The sequence below is a fragment of the Sorex fumeus genome, unplaced genomic scaffold (assembly GCF_029834395.1).
Source record: "Sorex fumeus unplaced genomic scaffold, SorFum_2.1 ptg000033l, whole genome shotgun sequence".
Lineage (NCBI taxonomy): Eukaryota > Metazoa > Chordata > Mammalia > Eulipotyphla > Soricidae > Sorex > Sorex fumeus.
Window position 1 is genome coordinate 13973374 of NW_026606090.1, and position 21254 is coordinate 13994627.

Here is a 21254-nt window from a genome sequence, read left to right on the forward strand (position 1 = left end):
CCACATAGCAAGGAGTGATCCCTGAGTACAGAGCCAGGAAAAACCGGGCGTGGCTTATATACTATAAACTATACATTTATGTCTGTACATATATATGCACATATATATGTGCTTCATAACATATGTCCTCCCCAATACTATATATCATATAATCATGTTGAAAGCACATGTTGTTAAAGCAACATATATTCATAAATAAGATTTTAGCAAACTGTATTTCCAATGCAACCTTATAAAACATTTAAAATCACAATATGGGTCCAGACCTATAGTACAGCAAGCAGGGTATTTGCCGCGCACATAGCCAACCTGAGTTCAATCCCCAGCATCCCATAGGGTCCCCCAAGCACCGCCAGGAGTAATTCCTGAGTGGAGAGCCAGGAGTAACCCCTGAGCTTTGCTGGGTGTGACCCCCCTCAAAAAAAAACATTGTTCCAATATGTGCAAATTGTTACTGCTGTAACAAGCGACCTAAATAATATTGCAATTCTAAGTACTTAGGAAATGGAAATTAAATAATTTTTGTGTAATTTATGTCAGCTAAAATAGGAGACTAGAAACTGACTTATCCTTCTCCTTCTCGCTTATGTCATTTAACATAATGTCTTCCAGTTTTATCCATATTGCAACAAATTGCATGATTTCATCAATCCTTATAGTTGCATAGTATTTCTTTGTGAATATATACCACATTTTCAGGATTCACTGATCTGTTGCCGGACTAACAACAAATTGTGAGACTTGCTGTTACTGTTTTTGGCATATCGAATACATCACAGGTAGCTTGCCAGGCTTTGCTATGTGGGTGAGATACTCTTAGTAGCTTGTCGGGCTCTCCGAGAGGGGCGGAGGAATGGCACCAGGGTTGGCTGCATACAAGACAAAATGCCCTACCTGCTGTGCTATTGCTCCATAAGCATCTAGTCTTATTCCAAATCTTACCTTTTTTCTTCTCTTTTTGGGTTACACCCAGTGATGCTCAGGGGTTACTACTGGTTTTGCACTCAGGAATTACTCCTGGTGGTGCTGGGCGGACCATATGGGACGCTGGGAATCGAATCTGGGTCGGCCATATGCAAGACAAAGGTCCTACTCACTGTGCTATCGGTCCAGCCCATTTTCTTTTTTTATTTTTTCCAATCTTAGATATTGTGCTGAGGGCTGCAATGAATAATGGTGTGCATGTGTCCTTTTGAATGAATGTTTTTCTTTTCTGGGGGTAGATACCCAAAAGTGGAATTGCTGAGTTATATGATAGCTCAATTTTAAGTTTACTAAGACTTTCCCATAATGCTTTCCATAGGAGTTGAACCAGAATGCATTCTCACTAGCAGTGGATGAGAATCCCTTTTACATTACACCCCCACCATCACAGATTATTCACGTTATTTTTGATACGTGCCATTCTCACGTGTGTGAAGTGGTATCTCATTGTCATCACGATGTTAAGGAATGATAGAGCTAATATTCAAACCACAGAGTCAACCCAGAAACTGTGAGACCCAAACTTTAATAATCAAATTTATTATTTTTTAAAAAGTATTTATTTCATAAAGTTGTTCATGATTATTTGTTACATTCAGTATTTCAACACCAATCCAACCATTGCAATTTTCCACCACCAATATTTTCAATTTTCCTAAAATCTTCTCAAGCCTGCCCTTATAGCCTGCCCTGAATAATTTAAGGATAATTTATTTCTTGTTATATGAATATTTTATTTATTGTAATAAAATATTTCTTGTTATTTATCACAGTGAACTGGAAGACCCTTCCTTGGTTAAGTTTCCCAAATGAGCACCTAGGAGAGAGGGGACAGCTGCAGTTTTAGAAGTGCAGCTAAAGTAGAACTGTAACCCAGGAACAGCACTAATGCAGGGGCCCTCCCCCACAGGTACAGCAATGGCCAGGGATGTGACCTTCAGGCCAGTGGCCACTCAGGAAGCTTCCAGTTAATTTCCCTTTTCATAAGTGCATTGGACTCATATCTCAGCATCTGCTATCTAACTATTATGAGGTACCTCATCCACATTAGGCCAATAGTCCACTATCCTATTTTAATCAAAATACACCCCAAACTCACCAAAATAATGATGAACACAAGCCTAATCTAAAAGAAAGCATACAATTCCTGAAGCTGTTCTAGAGGCGTCACATAAGTCACACAGAAGCACCAAAGAAGAAGGAAATATCCTTTAAGGTGAAAGAGGAGACCACCATTGACCAAGCTCATCTAGAGCCCTCCCTTGGAGTAAGAGGGAGACACTGCTAGTGAACTGGAAGGATCCGCTTTCATGCTATTATAGCATTATGGGGAAACAGTGCAGATCACCACCATGAGGAGTAGATAAAGAGAAGACACAGAGTAGCAAAATAAATTAAAAAATTTAACCCAACATTCTGCTGCCTGTAAGAAACACATTTGAACCGTCAGAGCAAACACAGACTCAAAGTCACAGAAGGAAAAACAATCCTTCAAGCAAACAACTTCCTCTAAAAAGCTAGGATGGCCAGACTAGTATCTGACAACATAGATTTCAGGCTGTAAAAGATTAGAAGGGAGAGCAAAGACCATTTTTAATAATAAAGGAATGTGTGTGTCAGGAATACATTACATTATGAAACATATATGCACCCAATGAGGGGCCAGCAAAATACTTAAAACAACTGCTAATAGACTTTAAGGAGGACATTGGTAGCAACACAATAGTAGTTGGAGACTTCAATATTGCCTTGTCACCTCTTTTTTTTTCTTTTTGGGTCACACCCAGCAATGCTCAGGGGTTGCTCCTGGCTCTACACTCAGGAATTACTCCTGGAGGTGCTCAGGGGACCATATAGGATGCTGGGGATTTGACCTGGGTCAACCATGTGCAAGGCAAACACCCTACCCACTATACTATTGCTCCAACGCCCATCTTGTCACTGCTTGATATATCAACAAGACTAAAAATCAGCAAGGAAGTACTGGCTCTGAAGTAAGAAAACGAAGAGAGAGGGCTAATAGATGTGTACAGGGTTTTTCATCCCTCAAAACTGAATACACATTTTTTTCCTGTGCACATGGAACATTTTCCATGATAGACTGTGTGCTGGAACACAAAACAGCTCAACAGAATCAAAAGATAGAAATTGCATCAACTATCTTTTTGGACCATAATGCACTAAAGATAGTTGATCACACAGAAAAGGAGAATCAAATCAAACACCTGGAAATTAAACAGCTAATGCTGAACAAACAGTGGGTTAGAGAGGAAATTGAGAAAGAAATCAAAAGATTACTGGAAACAAATTATAATGAGGACACGACTTACTAGAACTTGTGGGACACAACTAAAGCAGAGTTAAAGGGAAAGTTGATAGCTCTGCGAGCATTTATCAGGAAGGAAGAGAGGGCCCACATAAATAACATGACTTCACAGCTCAGGATCTTGGAAAATGACCAACAAAAGGAGCCCAAATCAGACAGGAGGAAAGAAATAATAAAACTTAGAGCAGAAATCAATGAGCTGGATTACCAAAAAAACAATTCAAAAGATCAATGAAACCAAAAGCTTGTTTTTTGAAAAAATAAATAAATAAAATAAACAAGATTGATAAATTTAGTGTGCTCTCTAGCCATGTGCATTCAGTGGCCATAAGCGGCCTCCCTACCCTGGTTGGCTGCCACTACCAACAGATGCATAAAGGAGGGAACAGGGCCTCCCGGCTGGTTCATGATCCATTGCCGTTTATTTCAATCTCAGTCTCACAAATTTTCCCATTTCCCTTGCGCACCTATTCCAGTCTCACTGTGTACCTCATTCCAGTTTTCCCCTGCCCCTCATTCCCATCTCCTCTTGTCCCTCAGGCTAGTCTCTCCACGCCCAGTCTTTCAGCCTTAGTCATAGATCCCGTCCTCGTAGTTCCAGGTAGCAAATATATGTAGGTGAGACATCACAATCAACATGTATAAAGGCCTTCCTTCTGGGGAAGCTCTTGGAGGATAATATCTCATCCTGCTAGGAGATCCACTCAAGGGTAGAAGTTCATCTAAGGCATATTTCTCCATTCCTTAGTCCATTTCTATTTAAACAGTCATCTTAAATTTATTTCTTAATAATCATTCTAGTCATTTTATATGGACACAGTGAGAGATATATTAATCTTGTCTGGTGGCTCTCCTGGGGACATATCACCACATATTCCAAACTACAGTCCTCAGGACAGATTAAGTTTTATGGCACTTAGCCTGTCTATTTCGATGCCAGGGTAGCCACTTGCCCTGGGCCTATCCAATCCCTTCGTTGGGACTCTGTTTTTGAAGTGCTAGTAACTAAGGTAAACCAAGGCTTAAGTAGAGTAAATATGACAGATGCCCAGGAGTAAATCTTATTCAGAGTCCATTAAATCCCAAGTTATAAAAGCATAACACTAACTTTCTTCCTGTGTCAATACAAAAGGACACTACTCTAAACTATGCAAAGGACATAAGGGAAAGAGAAAAGCAATATTTCACTTTTTACATACAAAATTCAGAGCCGTTAGAAGAATCTGACCTTACAAGTCACTGGGTGTGATTTGGGGATATAAGTGATTAACATACGAGAATCACAAATCACAATCACAAATCATCCTGTTATTCGTCGATTGTTTTGAGCAGGCCCCAGTAACATCTCCTTCATCCTAGCCCTGATATTATATACAAAGCTCTTTAGGAGAATGAGACCCATCATTGTTACTGGTATTTGGCATATTGGGTATGCCACGGGGAGTTTGCCAGACTCTGCCGTGTGGGCAGGCTACATTTGGTAGCCTGCCAGTTTACCTTACCTGTCCAAAGTAGGAATGAGATAATAAGATGTCATAATAAGATGTCGGCCCCAGAACCCGCGTGACTTTGTCCCTCTGCCAGTACCTTCATGTGTGCGGAGAGTGGTCTCAGCATGGTGGTGGCTGGTCCTGCAGGTCTTTGGCTGCCGGAGTTCTGGTTGGGGCGGGGAGGAAAGCTCAACCCACTCCCCTCCAAGGGGCCCCAGCGAGGACAGCCAGACGCGGGGGCAGGAGACTGCACTGTTCTCTTCCGGGAGCTGGTTTTTATAGTCTCTGAGTCTTGGCCGCTGATGGGATTACACGACGCCAGGGGGCCAGTTGGTGGGTGTGACCCCCGCCTACTGGAATTTGGAGGATCTGGGTGGAGGATGCTTGGCCCCAATCCAACTAGGCTTGGAGATCTCGGCGCCGGAACCCGCGTGACTTTATCCCTCTGCCAGTACCTTCATGTGTGCAGAGAGTGGTCTCAGTATGGTGGTGGCTGGTCCTGCAGGTCTTTGGCTGCCGGAGCCCTGGTCGGGGTGGGGAGGAAAGCTCAACCCACTCCCCTCTGAGGGGCCCTAAACACAAAGAAATGGGAGTGCCTCAGGAGTACTGTGATAGGTGTGACTCAATAAATCTAAGTTCCCTGTGGCAAGAAAGAAAGAACAAAGGAGAAAGGATAAACCAATATTTTCCTACAGTATAACACTGACAAGACTCACAAAGAGAGAGAGAGATCTGAAATAAACCAAATTAGAAATAAAAAGGGGGACATCACAACAGAAACCAAAGAAATTTAAAAGATCATCAGAGACTACTTTGAAAGACTGTACGTCATGAAACAAAAGAACCTAGAAGAAATGGATAAATTCTTGGATTCCTATAATCTCCCAAGACTGAACCAAGAAGATCTGGAACACCTGAATAGACCTATCACTATCAGGGAAATTGAAACAGTAATCAAAAGTCTTCCCAAAACCAAAAGCCCAGGTTCATGTGGATTCACTAGTGAATTCTTCCAAAAATTTAAAGAGGACCTATTGCCAGTTATTTTCAAGCCTTTCCAGAAAATTGAAGAAACAGAAACACTCCCTAACAGTTACTATCAGGCATATAGAATGCCCTAATACCAAAAGCTAATAGAGACACAACAGAAAAAGGGGAACAAAAATACAGGCTGATATCCCTAATGAGCACAGATGCAAATATTCTCAACAAAATATTAGCAAATAGAATCTAACGATTTATCAAAATGATCTAATACCATGACCAAGTGAAATTTATCCCAGGGGATGCAAGAATGGCTTACCATTTGCAATTCAATGAACATAATCCATCATATCAATAAAAGGGAAGCTAAAAACCATATGATCATATCAATAGACAAAGAAAAGCATTTGACAAGATTTAGCACCTGTATATGATAAAAACTCTCAGCAAAATGGGAATTGAAGGAATTTTCCTCAATATACTCAAAGCCATCTACCACAAACCCATGGCAAGCATTATTCTCAATGAGGAAAAACTAAAATCCTTCCCTCTAAGATTAGGGACAAGACAAGGATGCCCACTCTCAACACTTCAATTCAATACAGTACTAGAAGTATTTGCCATAGCAGCTAGGCATGAAAAAGATATTAAGGGCATCGGATAGGAAAGGAAGAAATCAAGCTTTCATTATTTGCAGATGACATGATACTATACTTAAGAGAACCCCAAACCCTCTACCAAGAAGCTCCTAGAAACAATAGACTTGTATAGTAAACTCACAGACTATAAAATCAATACCCAAAAGTCCATGGCTTTCCTATATGCAAATAATTAGAGAGAAGAAAGCGATATGGAAAAAAATCCATCCAGTTCACAATCAAACCTCAGAATCAGCTTAACTAAGGAGGCAATGGACCGCTACAAAGAAAATTACAAAACGCTAATTCACGAAATAAAAGAGGACACAAGGAAATGGAAACACACCCCTGCTCATGAATTGGGAGAATTAAAATTTTCAAAATGGCAATACTCCCCGAAATATTATACAGATTTAATGTGATCTCTATAAAGATCGTTCCAATTTTAGTATATGTGCTGCTGAAGCGAGCTGGAGTGATAGCACAGCGGTAGGGCATTTGCCTTGCACGCAGCCAACATGGCCGACCCGAGTTCGATTCCTCCGCCCCTCTCGGAGAGCCTGGCAAGCTACTGAGAGTATCTCACCTGCACGGCAGAGCCTGGCAAGCTCCCCGTGACGTATTCAATATGCCAAACACAGTAACAACAAAGTCTCCAATGGAGACATTACTGGGCCCGCTCGAGCAAATTGATGATCAACGGGAGGGTCTATAAAGATATCCATAATATTTGTAAAAGAAATTGATCAAACACTCCTGAAATTCATATATAACAACAAGCCCCCACGAATAGCTAAAGCAATTATTGGTGAAAAAAAGAAGGGAGGCATCATCTTACCAACCTTAAACTGTACTACAAAGCAGTAATAATTAAAACAACATGGTACTGGAACAAAGACAGATCTACAGAGCAATGAAATGAAATAGAGTTGAAAATCCTTATACACACCTTAAATGATCATCTAATAAAAGATCATCTAATCTTTGATAAAGGTGCAAGAAATAGAAAGTGGAGCAAGGAAAGCCTCTTTAACAAATGGTGCTGGCAAAACTAGACATCAACATGCAAAAAAAAAAGGGATCAGACCTCTACCTAACACCATGCACAAAAGTCAGATCAAAATGGATTAAAGACCTCAATATCAGACCAGAATCCAGCGTACCATAAAGTGCATTGAAGAAAAGGCCGGCAAAACCCTCCACAACTTTTAACTAAAAGTATCTTCAAAAATGAAATGCCAGGGAACAAGCACCTGGAAACAGAGATAAACAAATGGAACTATCTTAAACTAAGAAGCTTCTGCACCTCAAAAGAAACAGTGACCAGAATACAAAGAGTCTACAGAATGGGAAATGATATTCACGCAATACTCTTCTGTTAAGGGGTCGATATCAAGGAAATACAAGGTGTTGGTGTCTAGCCAGATTATTATGATGAGTCCTCGGATGTTGCCCTACAAACAGGATGCATAACCAGGACCCCACTTTGACAAGTGGGCGAGTTGAAGTTTGTGAGTCCGACTGATCTTCCTTCAGCTGCCTTGGCCTTACTTTAACTCCAAGCATTCCTCCCCTTTCCACATTTATCAGACCTAAATTGGCTTTAAAATATAGACATTCTCATCCCATATTTATTCCAGACCCCAGGTGTGAGGAGGTCATGACCTATGGAGGTGCAGAGGCTGTGTGCTTGACCTTGCCTTCCTCCCCGGAGATGGTGGCCATTTCCTTCATGGACATGGCAAGACAATGCATGCTTTGGTGTCCTTTGAGATATGCTTAGTCTGTGCTCCAACATTATTTTGTTAATGATCTTTTCTGATTTGCTGAATTCTCTGGACAGGTTTTCAATAGGAAAGCAAGTAAACATAGACTGAAAAAGCTGCTCTTGGCCACTGCATCAAGTGAGAGTCAGTGGTCCTCCATGCTTCTACATTCCTCTTGCCTGACTTACGTCTGTCCCTCCAACTGACCGAATATCCACACAACAACAAGGCACTGGTTGAATTCTACAAGAAGAAAACATCAAATCCTATAAGACAATGGGGCAATGAAATGATCAGAAATATTTCCATGAGGAAATCCGCATGCCCAAAAGGCGCATGAAAAAATGATCTTCATCCCTAATCATCAAGAAGATGCAGATCAAAACAACAATGACATATCATCTCACACCACAGAGACTGGCACAGATCCAAAAGAACAAAAGCAACTGGTGTTGGCGTGGATGTGGGCAGAAAGGAACTCTCCTTCATTGCTGGTGGGAATGCTGACTGGTTCAGCCTTTTTGGAAAACAATATGGACATTTCTCAAAAAACTAGAAATCAAGCTCCCAATTGACCCAGCAACACCACTTCTGTGTATATATCCTGAAGATACAAAAACTATAGTGCAAATGATATCTGCACTTGTATGTTCATTGCAACACTATTTACAATAGCCAGAATCTGGAAAAAAACTGAACAGGTTAAAGAAACAGGACTGGTTTGGTTCATCTACACAAGGGAATACCATGCAGCTGTTAGGAAAGATGACATCATGAAATTTGGAGATAAGTGTATTGACATGGAGAGTATTATGCTAAGTGAAATGAGTCAGAGAGAGAGATGGACAGACATAGAATGACTGCACTCATTTGTGAAATATAAAGTAACATAATAGGAGACTAACAACAGAGAATATTAGAGATAAGGTCCTGGAGGATCACTCCATGGCTTGGAAGCCAGCATCACATTCTGGGGGAAAAGCAACTGAGATGGAGAATGGGCCATTAAGTAAATGATGGTTGGAGGGCTCGTTTGGGATGGGAGATGTGTGCTGAAAGTAATCTATGGACCAAACATGATGGCAGCTTGATACCTGTACTTCAAGTGGACAAGATTAGTACCAGGAGTTATACACATCCAAAATATACCATAACGCCCAAAAGGAGAGGGAGAGTAAGTAAGTAAGACAGAATGTGCCTACCACAGATGCAGGGGTGTGGGGTGGGAGGTGATAGGGTGGGAGTGGGGGGAGAAATACTGGGAACATTGGTGATGGAGAATGGGCACTGATGGAGGGATGGGTACTTGATCATTGTATAACTGAAACATAATCATGAAAGTTTGTAAGTCTATAACTGTAGCTCACAGTGATTCATTAAAATAAGTAAATAACTAGGGGCAAGAGCAATAGTACAGTGGGTAGGGCATGAGGAAAACCTGGGTTTGATCCCTGGCATCCCATATGGGCCCCTAAGAACTGCCAGAAGTAATTCCTGAGTGCAGAGCTAGAAGTAACCCTTGAGCATCATTGGGTGTGATCCTCCCAAAAAAGAAAAAAAAATAAATTTAATAAAAGAGATTGTTATCATATAGTTACAGGTTAAGTATTCTGTGCAACAACTGTAGGATAACACTGTTTTGTCCTTCCTCAGGTAGCTTAGGTTTATCAGGTCACATCCATCCCAGTGCTTCCAAGTCACTCCCATTCCTCTGTTTATCTGTAAAATCTTCTCTGTGCTCTCCTCCCCAGCCAGTTAATCACCTTTCCTCCCTAATCAGATTCTGTTAGCTTGTAAGATCAGATCCTTCTAAGGACACTGAACTTGTATTGTAAGTTATGTCTTTTGAATAGTTTAACTTAAAGCAATGTCCTTTCTGTATGGGCACAGGAAGACAGTCAATATTATGCTTTGTAACTTGGGAGTTGATTGACTCTGGATAATATTTACTCCTGGGCATCTGCTTTCTTGACTCAGTTGCCTTCAGTTCCTAGAACCCCAAAAGCAGGGTCCCAACGAGAGACTGAATGGACCCAGGTATTGCAGATTCACAACCAGGATCTCACCATTCTACAAAGAAGTAATCATTGATGTCAAGAGAGGGGTTTGTCAGGGTGATACCATCTCACTGAAACTCTTCAGTGCTACCCTCGAGAACATCATGCGACACTGGAATGGGAAGGAATGGGAGTGAAGATAGATGGTCAGCAACTACACCACCTCCGCTTTGCTGAGACATTGTTTTAATAACACCAAACATCAGCCAAGCGGCACAAATGCTGGCCAACTTTGACCGTGAGTGTGGAAAGGTAGGACTACAGCTGAATCTTACGAAGACAATGTTTATGAGAAACAGCCTCGTTCCTGACGCCCCATTCGCTCTCAACGAAACGACCATCTCCGAATGCAACAGCTATGTGTGCCTAGGTCGAGAAGTCAACATGAAAAATGATCTGGCACCCGAGCTGCGCAGGAGGAAGAGAGCGGCTTGGAATGCCTTCAAGAACATCAAAGAAATAGCTAAGACGATGAAGAACCTCCGGCCCCAGGCACATCTCTTTGATTCCACTGTTCTTCCTGCATTAACATATGCCTCAGAGACCTGGGCCCTACACAAACAGGATGAGAACGCTATTCGGGTCTCCCAAAGAGGAATTGAAAGAGCTATGCTTGGAATATCACGTTTCACTCAAATGAGAGAAAGAATCCGGAGTTCTGACATCCGTCGATGATCAAGAATCAGGGATGCTGTCTCGTTTGCCAAGGTGTCAAAAATCAGATGGGCTGCTCACGTAATGAGATTTAAAGACGACTGCTGGACTAGAGCTGTTACCGACTGGATTCCACGGCATGTGAAAAGACCGCATGGCCGCCCACCTACCAGATGGTCAGACTTCATCAAGATCATGAATGATCGGTTTGAGACTCTTCATGTTCGTAGAGCAAACAGACGCCATTGGGCTACACTAGCACGTGACAGGGACAAATGGATACGTTACTGGTGCCCACTCAAGCAAATCGAGGATTAACGGGAAGTCAAGTGATCAAGTGATCAAATTAAATGTAAAAAAGAAATCGAGAGGCTGAGTCAGAGGAAGTGGAGGCGGGGGAGAGGGGAGGATCTGGAGTGGCTGTGCCATGGAGGAGCCAGCAGCTGAGCCCTGCGGGGAGCGTCATTGCACGCCCCATGGATGCGAATCGGCCGCAGTGGCGGCGGAGGAGTCGGTGGGCCTGTGGCGCCAGTCCGGTGGGAGCGTGGAGTATGAGGCCACTGCCGGGTGCTCCCGGTGTGGCGGGAGCTGCCGCCGCGTTGTGCTGCTGCTGCAGCTGCCCCAGAAGTGGGTGGGCGGACGAGCACGAACACAAGTATCAAGATAAAGAAGTTGTCTTCTGGATGAATACTGTTGGGCCTTACCATAATCGCCAAGAGACATACAAGTACTTTTCACTTCCATTCTCTGTGGGGTCAAAACAAAGTATCAGTCATTACCATGAAATTTTGGGAGAAGCACTTCAGGGAGTTGAATTGGAATTTAGTGGTCTGGATATTAAATTCAAAGATGATGTGATGCCAAGCCACCTACTGTGAAATTGACTTATATAAAAAGAGATGCAAATTTGTGTATGCTATAAAAATCATCACTGGTACCAGATGTACATAGATGACTTACCAATATGAGGTATTGTTGGTGAAGCAGATGAAAATGGTGAAGAGTACTATCTTTGGATGTACAAAAAACTCGAAATAGGTTTTAATGCAAATCGAATTGTTGATATCAACCTAGTGAAGGAAAGGTCAAACTAGTTCCCAATATGAAAATACAAATGTCATATTCAGTAAAATGGAAAAAAATCAGATGTAAAATTTGAAGATCGATTTGACAAATATCTTGATCCTTTTTTCAACGCAGGATACATTGGTTTTCAATTTTCAACTCCTTCATGATGGTGATTTTCTTGGTGGGCTTAGTATCAAAGATTTTAATGAGAACTTTAAGAAAAGATTATACCCGATACAGTAAAGAAGAAGAAATGGATGACATGGATAGAGACCCAGGAGATGAGTATGGATGGAAGCAAGTGCATGGAGATGTATTTAGACCATTAAGTCACCCACTGAATTTTCCTCTCTCATTGGTTCTGGTTGTCAGATATTTTCTGTGTCTCTTATTATCATTATTGTTGCAACGATAGAAGATTTATATACAGAGAGAGGGTCGATGCTCAGTATAGCCATATTTGTCTATGCTGCTACATCTCCAGTCAATGGTTATTTTGGAGGAAGTCTATATGCCAGACAAGAAGGAAGGACATGGATAAAACAGATGTTTATTGGGGCATTTCTTATTCCAGCTATGGTGTGTGGCACTGCATTCTTCATCAATTTTATTGCCATTTATTACCAGGCTTCTAGAGCCATTCCTTTTGGAACTATGGTGGCTGTTTGTTGCATCTGTTTTTTGTTATTCTTCCTCTAAATCTTGTTGGTACAATACTTGGCCAAAATCTGTCAGGTCAACCTAACTTTCCTTGTCGTGTCAATGTGGTGCCTCGTCCCATACCGGAGAAAAAATGGTTCATGGAGCCTGCTGTTATTGTTTGCCTCGGAGGAATTTTACCATTTGGCTCAATCTTTATTGAAATGTACTTTATCTTAACATCTTTCTGGGCATATAAGATCTATTACGTCTATGGCTTCATGATGCTGGTGCTGATCATCCTCTTTATTGTGACTGTCTGTGTGACCATCGTGTGTACATATTTCCTACTAAATGCAGAGGATTATAGGTGGCAATGGAAAAGTTTTCTCTCTGCCGCATCAACTGCAATCTATGTTTATATGTGTTCTTTTTACTACTATTTTTTCAAAACAAAGATGTATGGCTTATTTAAAACATCATTTTATTTTGGATATATGGTGATATTTAGCACAGCCTTGGGGATAATGTGTGGAGCAATTGGTTTCATGGGAACAAGTGCCTTTGTCCAAAAAATCTACACTAATGTGAAAATTGACTAAAGATCCAAGAAAACCTAGAATTTCGGATCAATTTCTTTTTCATAGGGGTAGAACTTGCACAGCATAAGAAGCGCAAGAAGAGATTTTGGCCTTAACACTGGGTACTTTGTGGGTCTCTTTCATGGATGACATCTATTAGTCTATTAGTAACATCTATTTCCGTTGATCCTATAGGTTCTTACTGACTGCTTTCTCCAACTGTTCACAGCAAATGCTTGGATTTTATGCAGTAGTCATTACTACAATACATGGCTAATCTTCCCCAAAACTAGCTCATTAAAGATGAAATAGACCAGCTCTCTTCAGTGAAGAGGACAAATACTTTATTTAAAGCATTTGTTCCAATAAAATAAATAGAGGGAAACTTGGATGCTAAATTACATGAATAGAAATCTTCCTGACATTTAGTGTTTTTGTGTTACTGAAAAATGATGTTCCAGAAAGATTACTTTTTTTCTCTTATTTTTACTGCCATCGTCAACCTATTTTGGGACATTTTTATATATTGAGTCTGGGTTCTCTTTTGATTTGCTTTCCCTCCCCACCCCATTCAACTTCATCCTTTTAAAAAAATATACATAAAGAGAATTAAAAAATATTAAATCCTGCATGTAATATCTGCTGTCATCTTTTTTGGACCAACTTCCCATTTATTTATCATAAATCTATTCAGTTACATCTTAATTCCATCCAAAGAAGATACAGTCTGAAGATAGAGGTGTACTTTCTCCCTCTCTGCTACACAATGTACTGTACAGTTAGAAAGCAAAGTGTTGAATGGAGAAGATATTTGTTTCTATTAAACATTTTGAGATTTAGATAAACTACATTTAACTGAATGTCTAAAGTGATTATCTTTTTTCCTCCCCTCAAGTTAGTCTTACATCTTTTTTGGGTTTGAATGAAGGTTTTACATAAGAAATTATTTAAAAAAATAAGGGTGGGTGGGTAATAAATGTATATAACATTAAATAATGTAACATAGGTATAGATTCCCAATTGCATGTGGATGTACAGATCGACTACAGAGTCCTTTTTTCTGATGATGATTGGTGTAGAAATGTGTGAGTTCAGATGCTTTTTACATTTTGCCTACCACAGCATGAAACATGGGACTTTCTTCAAAATGTGTGTGTGTGTCTTACTTTGGGGAGGGGGGATTGTTTTCTCTTTTTTCTGGAACTCCTACAGGAGAAAGATTTGTAATTAAGAAACATTTAATTTTGTTAATCCTGTCTGGGGCACTTAAGTAACTTCTAAAGCATTACTGCTTTAGAATGTAAAAATAAAATTTCCTGACCAAAAAAAAAAGAAAGAAAGAAATCGAGAGATATCAATGATATAAAGTGTTGTGCTGACATTTTTGTATATGTGTGGAATCAAGTTGTTTTTGCAAGAAACTATATTTTTATTTTAATTTTTTTTCTAAATTTTATTAGAGAACTGTGATTTTTATTCATAATTGGGCCATAGACAGACAATATTCCATCACTGATCACACCACTAGAATCAACTTTACACCAATAGTATTCCCAGGTTCTCTCTCCAACCCCAGCCCACCATCAGGATAAGCGTGTTTTAAAATTTGGCTATTAGTTTGGGTTTCATGGTTTCCATTTTGTTGATTCTGTGGTTTGGATATTTAGCTCTATCATTCCTTAACATCACCGAAGAACACTGATACTTGTCCCCCTGTTGTTTCTCATCTGACTCTTCCCTGTACCCCATCTTTGTCTTTTCTTTTCCCTATATTTAGAAACAATGGATGGTATAGGCATTCTGCCTCCCAAACCACTGCATTTCCTCATCCTGTTACTATAAACATCACATAAAAGTGATATCGTATTCACTCTTCTTCTGACTCACTTCATTTAACATGATATTTTCCAGTGCCATATATTTTGCATTAAATTCGTTGATTTCATTCATCATTCCTTACATCTATATAGTATTCCGTTGTGTGTATCTATCTATCTATCTATATATCTATCTATCTATCTATACCACATCTTTATGATCTATTTTTGGACACTTAGGTTGATTCGAAATATTAGCTATTGCACTGAGTGCTGCAATGAAAATGGTGCACATATGTCCCTTTGAATGAATGTTTTTCTGTTCTAGGGGTAGGTAGCCAAAAGTATTTAACTCAATAAATTGAGAGCCCTCCATACTGTTTTCTATAGTGGTTGGATCAGAAACATTCCCACTATCAGGGGATGAGAGTTCCCTTTTCACCACATTCCCACAAACACAGATTGTTTTTATTTTTTTTATATGTGCCCTTACCAGTGTGAGGCAGTATCTCATTGTCATCTTGATTTGCATTTTCCTAATAATAAGTGATGGCTATAATTTTTCATATGCCTCTTGGCACATCTCTTCCTGAGAGAAGTCCCTTTTCATCTCATTTCATCTCCTCATTTTTTGATGAGCTTTTTGGTTTTTTGATTGATCTTTGTATTTTATATATCCTGGATATAACCCCTTTGTATGATATGTTGACTGCAAATAATTTTTGCCATTTAATTAGCCTTTATTTTTAGCCCATGTTTCTTTTGCCATGTGGAACCTTTAATTTGATGTAGTCCCATTTACTTTTTTTTATTCTCTTGCTCCTGCCAGTTGCATCATTGAAAAGACTTTTGAGGTTAAGATGATGAAGCATTCTACCTAATTTTCCTCAGTGTATTTCATAGATTCTGGTTTTTATTTTTGCAGTATTGTTTTGGCTACAAAATCATTTGGAGTCAGCAATACCACTCCTGGGAATATATCCCAGAGAGGCAAAAAAGTATAGTGGAAATGATATCTGCACTTGTTTGTTCATTGCAACACTCTTTACAATAGCCAGAATCTGGAAAAAACCTGAATGCTCGAGAACAAATGATTGGTTAAAGAAACCTTGATACATCTACACAATGGAGTACTATGCAGCTGTTAGAAAAGATGAAGTCATAAAATTCATATACAAGTGGTACTACTTGGAAAGTATCATGCTAGGCGAAATGAGTCAGAAAGAAAGGGACAGACATAGAAAGATTGCATTCATCTGGGGAACATAAAGTTACAAAATAATTTATGTAGGATCATCATTTTAGCACCACTGATCTTCCAATCCAAGAACATGAAATATTTTTCTTGTTTCTTCTTCTTTTATTTCTTAAGAGTTTTGAAGTTTTTATGGTAAAAATCTCCCACCTCTTTTGTTAAGTTAATTTCTTGCTACTTGATATTTTTAAACCTATTTTATTTATTAAATTTTTAAATTAAATCACCATGAAGTACAGTTACAAGGTTGTTCATAGTCGGGTTTTAGTCATACAATGCTCCAACATTTATCCCTTCATCAGTGTATATTTCCGACCACCAATATTCCCAGCTACCCTCTCATCAATTCCACAGCCTGCCTCTAGGGAAGGCGATTTTCATATCTCTCTCTCTCTCTCTCTCTCTCTTTCTTTCTCTCTCTTTCTCTCTTTCTCTGTCTCTGTCTCTCTCTCTTTCTCTCTCTTATCTAGGGCATTATGATTTGCAATATTTAAAAGTTATCATGTTGCCCTTTTACCTACTATTTGCATTAGTTCTTGTCCATAGTGATCATCTCCATCATTGTCATAGTGGTGCCTTCTCTTTCCTAACTTCCTTTCCCACACCTTCACTTCTGTCAAGCTTCCAAACATGGAACAGTCCTTATGGTTCTTGTTCCTATTGTCCTTGTTTCTTGATCCAGTTATCTATTCTCCAGTATTTGGGTTGTTTTGGTTCTGGCTATGATGAACAGTGCTACCTGAATATAGAAGTGCTGATGTCTTTTCTGCATTGTGTTCTTTGTCCCCTGGGATATATTCCTAATATTGATGGATAGTATGGAAGCTCAATTTCTAGTTTTTTTGAGTGATGCCCATATTGTTTTCCAAGAAAGCTGGATTCTCAGCATTTCACCAAATTTGCCTCTCAAAGGAAATGGTGATCAGAATACAAAGACAGCCCATGGGATAAAAAATTACTTACCCAACACCTATCTGATAAGAAATTAAAATCAAATGCTGGAACATTACAAGAGGTTAATATCAAATGCTAGAACATTACCTCATCAAAAATTGGGGAGAAGAAACTTCCTCAAAGAAGAAATACAAGACACATAAATGAATCTAGGACCTGAGAAACTTGCTGCAGAGATGGCCTGGGACTTAGCATAGGCTTTCTCCACTGGATTGCTCCAGACGGGGGCAGGTGTCGTCCCTCTGCCTCCCCTCTAAGAGCTCTAGTGGCCTCCATTTTCTAGAAGTCATCAAGAAGCTCCAGGTGTGAGTTGTGGGGATGGCAAATCCCATTTCTCACGGAACAGGGAGAAGTGGGCTCTTCTCTTTCCCCCTGTTCCAATGGGACTCTGAGATGATGCCACATCCACGTACCGTCTACTTAAGCTCCCATATAGCCACAATCCAGAGACACACAAGCAAATCTTGGACTCAAGCAACTTGCTGCAGCAATTTCTTCAAATCCGAATTATTAAAATCTTAGAATTATTAGAGTGCGTGGCTGCAAGCAGCCGGGGGATATTATATTATATCCATAACAAGCAATACAAAACACATTGTCTAGCATTGCATTTTTGGCAAGCATGAGGGGTGGTAGGACTGATCTTGAAATATAGAAGGTAACTAAAGTAGAGAAAGAGTATTTTGCAAATTGTCTGCCACACAGGCAGGGGGAGGTGTGGAATGAGGGAGGATACTGGGGATTTTGGTGGTGGAAAATGTGCACTGGTGAAGGGATGGTTGTTTGATGACTGTATGATTGAAGCTCAAATTTTTGTTACCATACCTCATGGTGAATTAATTAAAAATAATTTAAAAATTTAAAAATAAAAATAAGTAAATGAAAAGTTAACAATCAAAAAAGAAGAAATACAAATGGCAAAAGAGCATTTGAAAAAAATGCTCTACATCACTAATCATCAGGGAGATGCAAATTAAAACAACAATGAGATGTCATTTCATCTCACAGAGACTAGCACTCATTAAAAAGATCAAAAACAACCAGTGCTGGTTGGGTGCAGGGAGAATTAACAGTAACTCTTAAAGGACCTATTTTTCCAGGTTTCTCTTCTGTTCTATTCTGACTCAATACCAGCATATGGGGTTGCCAGCATCTCTCTAGTTTATGGTCAGCAGGGGAACCAAAGCTAAAAATTGTCAGCCTTTCTAGCTGCTGGGTTGAATTCTGCCCCTGAATATTCTCTCGATAACACCTGGACTTACTCAAATGTGACATGCTTTGCTTCTCTGATACTAGGCTGATGGATTCTGGTTCATGAGATAGCTGACCTACTGCCTTATTTGTGGTAACATGCCACCAGCCTGGACTTTCACACTGATGGAGATCTCTCTCGCTTAACTTGTTATTTTTGTCTTAGGTCCTTGAGGAAGCTTGCAGATTTCACTGGTAGAGTCTTTGGGACCATTCTCCTGAAAGCCCCCTGTGTACAGTCCCTAATCCTCCTGTCAGCATCCTTTGCACTCCTATTTGTTCTTTGAGACAGGATTCCCCTTCAGTGGTTCTTCATGAGAACACTCAATTAGTTTCCAACCAAGAGATACCACAAGACCCCACATTCTTTTTGGTAGACACACATTTCTATCATCATCAGCAGCTACTTTTTGACATTTTGAAGTGCTCTGATAGTCCTATTATCTTTTGAAAACAATCTTATGGTAGATGATATTGTGAAAAATTTTTTATATTAAATTATTGAGGATTAAAAATATTCTGAAATCATCTGAAAGTGATTTGGGGAAGATTCATCCTGTTGGATTTTGGGAAAAGGACTATCACTTATCCTTGTCCCAGTCAGCTGGAGGTTTCACTCCTGTTCCTATTCTGTGTATCAGATTCTGAAACTATTTGCATTCATGAACCACAAGGTTATACCATAATCAAAGTGTTGACCTTTCTCCTAACAGTGAGCATGCCTGAAACTTTTCTTTCTTGTGCAGACTAGCTGATTCAAGGAAGTATCCTCATTCACATTTCAAGCCAATATTTTCCTTTTTCTAAATCACCTTGAACTAGGTACTATGCATTGGAAACCACTCCTATACCCCAAACTCATTGTTATTATATTTCCTTGCCTTTCCCTTGGAAATATCAATAAAAATTGTGATCTATGTCTTTCCCTTTCTCCTATCATCTGTCTCCTAGTTGTATTCCCAGGGCCCTGACTGACACGGTATGTTTTCTTTTCACTGAGAATGTAAGAACTTAATAAGTTCTCCTTTTAATGTCCTAACTTTTCTATGACCATTTATTGCATCCATAAATTAAATTTTCTTTCTTTCTTTCTTTCTTTCTTTCTTTCTTTTCTGTTTAAATTTTTTCATTAAGTATTCATGAGATAAGCCATTACAACCCTGATAATGATTGGGTTTCAATTATACAATGATCCAACACTTACGGCTCCACCAGTGTACATTTCCCACCACCAATGTCCTCCATTTCCTTCCCATCATCTCCCAACTTCCCCCATCCCCCACACACTGTCTTTATGGTAGGCACTTTTCTTTCTTTTTCTCCTTTTGTGCATTGTGTAATACAGGTACTAAGAGGTCATCATGTTAGTTTCAGGGCATTCAATACTTTTACGGGGGAAGGTAAGGCTGGAGTAGCTTTTATAACTGTGGCAGTTTTGGAGTATGGACATGGCTGCTGAGGCTTCTGGAAATACAGGTAGGTGGGGAGAGGTAACCCATCCCAACACTGAGAAAGCCTGAAGATTTCTTTCACAAATCTCGCATATCCAAATATCTGCAGATTATATCTCAGAATTGTCCATCCTGAGAAGCTGGAGTCCAGATAAGGGTATGGTTGCAATTTTGGATTGTGAGAGCAAGTGGCTGCCAGGGGCTCCGCTTGGGCAGACACCAGACTGATCTGCCCTCCTCTGATTTGCCCTGGTTTCTTCAGGCTTGCATGAGTCTGGGATGAACTACAGCTTTTTATCTCTTTCGAGATTTATTTATGGGTCTCTGAAACAAGGCCAATAAATGAGCTCTTATGGCTGAGTCAGAGGTGGTTTGTGGGTTTGGCTCTCACATACCTAACTTTTGGCCATTTAATTTCTCGGGAAACTTGTTTCTGAGTTGTTGGAATCCAGCTAGAGGTACAGCAACAATTTGTGAGGTATCAGGAAGCCTGAAGGCACCATCAGGCTACTGATATACTTAACCCACAGATACAGGTTGACCTACTGGTGGCACTACATCTCCTCATAAATTCTTGCGGGCACAGGTAAGATGATTGCCCACACTTTGGCCTTCCTAACCCACTGCTTTTTTCTTGATTGTGCACTTAGCTGCATATGGATCCTCACGACACTTAGTACCAAGCTTTTATGCCAGCTATGCTGGCTTTTTATCTCGTGTTTCAAAGTACTTCAAAAACCGACGTTGAGGACCTGGGTACATGGAATCAGCACAAGACAAGAGAGGTAAGTAGGCCAGTCTGGGCACATGATTAAATACATTTAGTGCTGCCCCTCTGTTTTCCACAATCAAGGAATGATGAAAACTGCGCCAACTGTAGTTTATTCAGTTCAATGGAGTATGAATCAGTGAACCTACCTACTATACTGTGAGATGTTGTATGGCCACAAAGAGTTCAGGATCTATGGAATTCAAAATGTGGAATTTATTTGTCTGTCCATAATGTTCAATATGTGTCACAATCCACAATCTGTCAAGTAACAATGAGAAGGAGTCATCTCTATCCAGAAGATATTAAATTCTGGTTCAAGTTGAAGAAGAAAGGAAATTAAGCAACTCTCTCACATCTTAAGTAATGCAAGAATTTAAGCAATATTAGTGTTTTTTTATGGTAAGAAAATCACGGTGTAAGGAAGAGTAATAGGAATAATTTGTCTTTCTTTTCATTTTCTACAAAGTAACTATGCCACTTCAGTTATCAATAAATACCTCAAATTTAACATAACACTGAGACTGGAATAACAAATTAATATTTTAATTACTATTTCAAAGTGGGCTG

General features: G+C 39.8%; 1 pseudogene; it reads left to right on the top strand.

The window, feature by feature from the left end:
* Positions 1–11450: 11450 nt before the first annotated feature.
* LOC130026123 (transmembrane 9 superfamily member 3-like) lies at positions 11451–13291 on the top strand (annotated as a pseudogene).
* The last annotated feature ends 7963 nt before the right edge of the window (positions 13292–21254 follow it).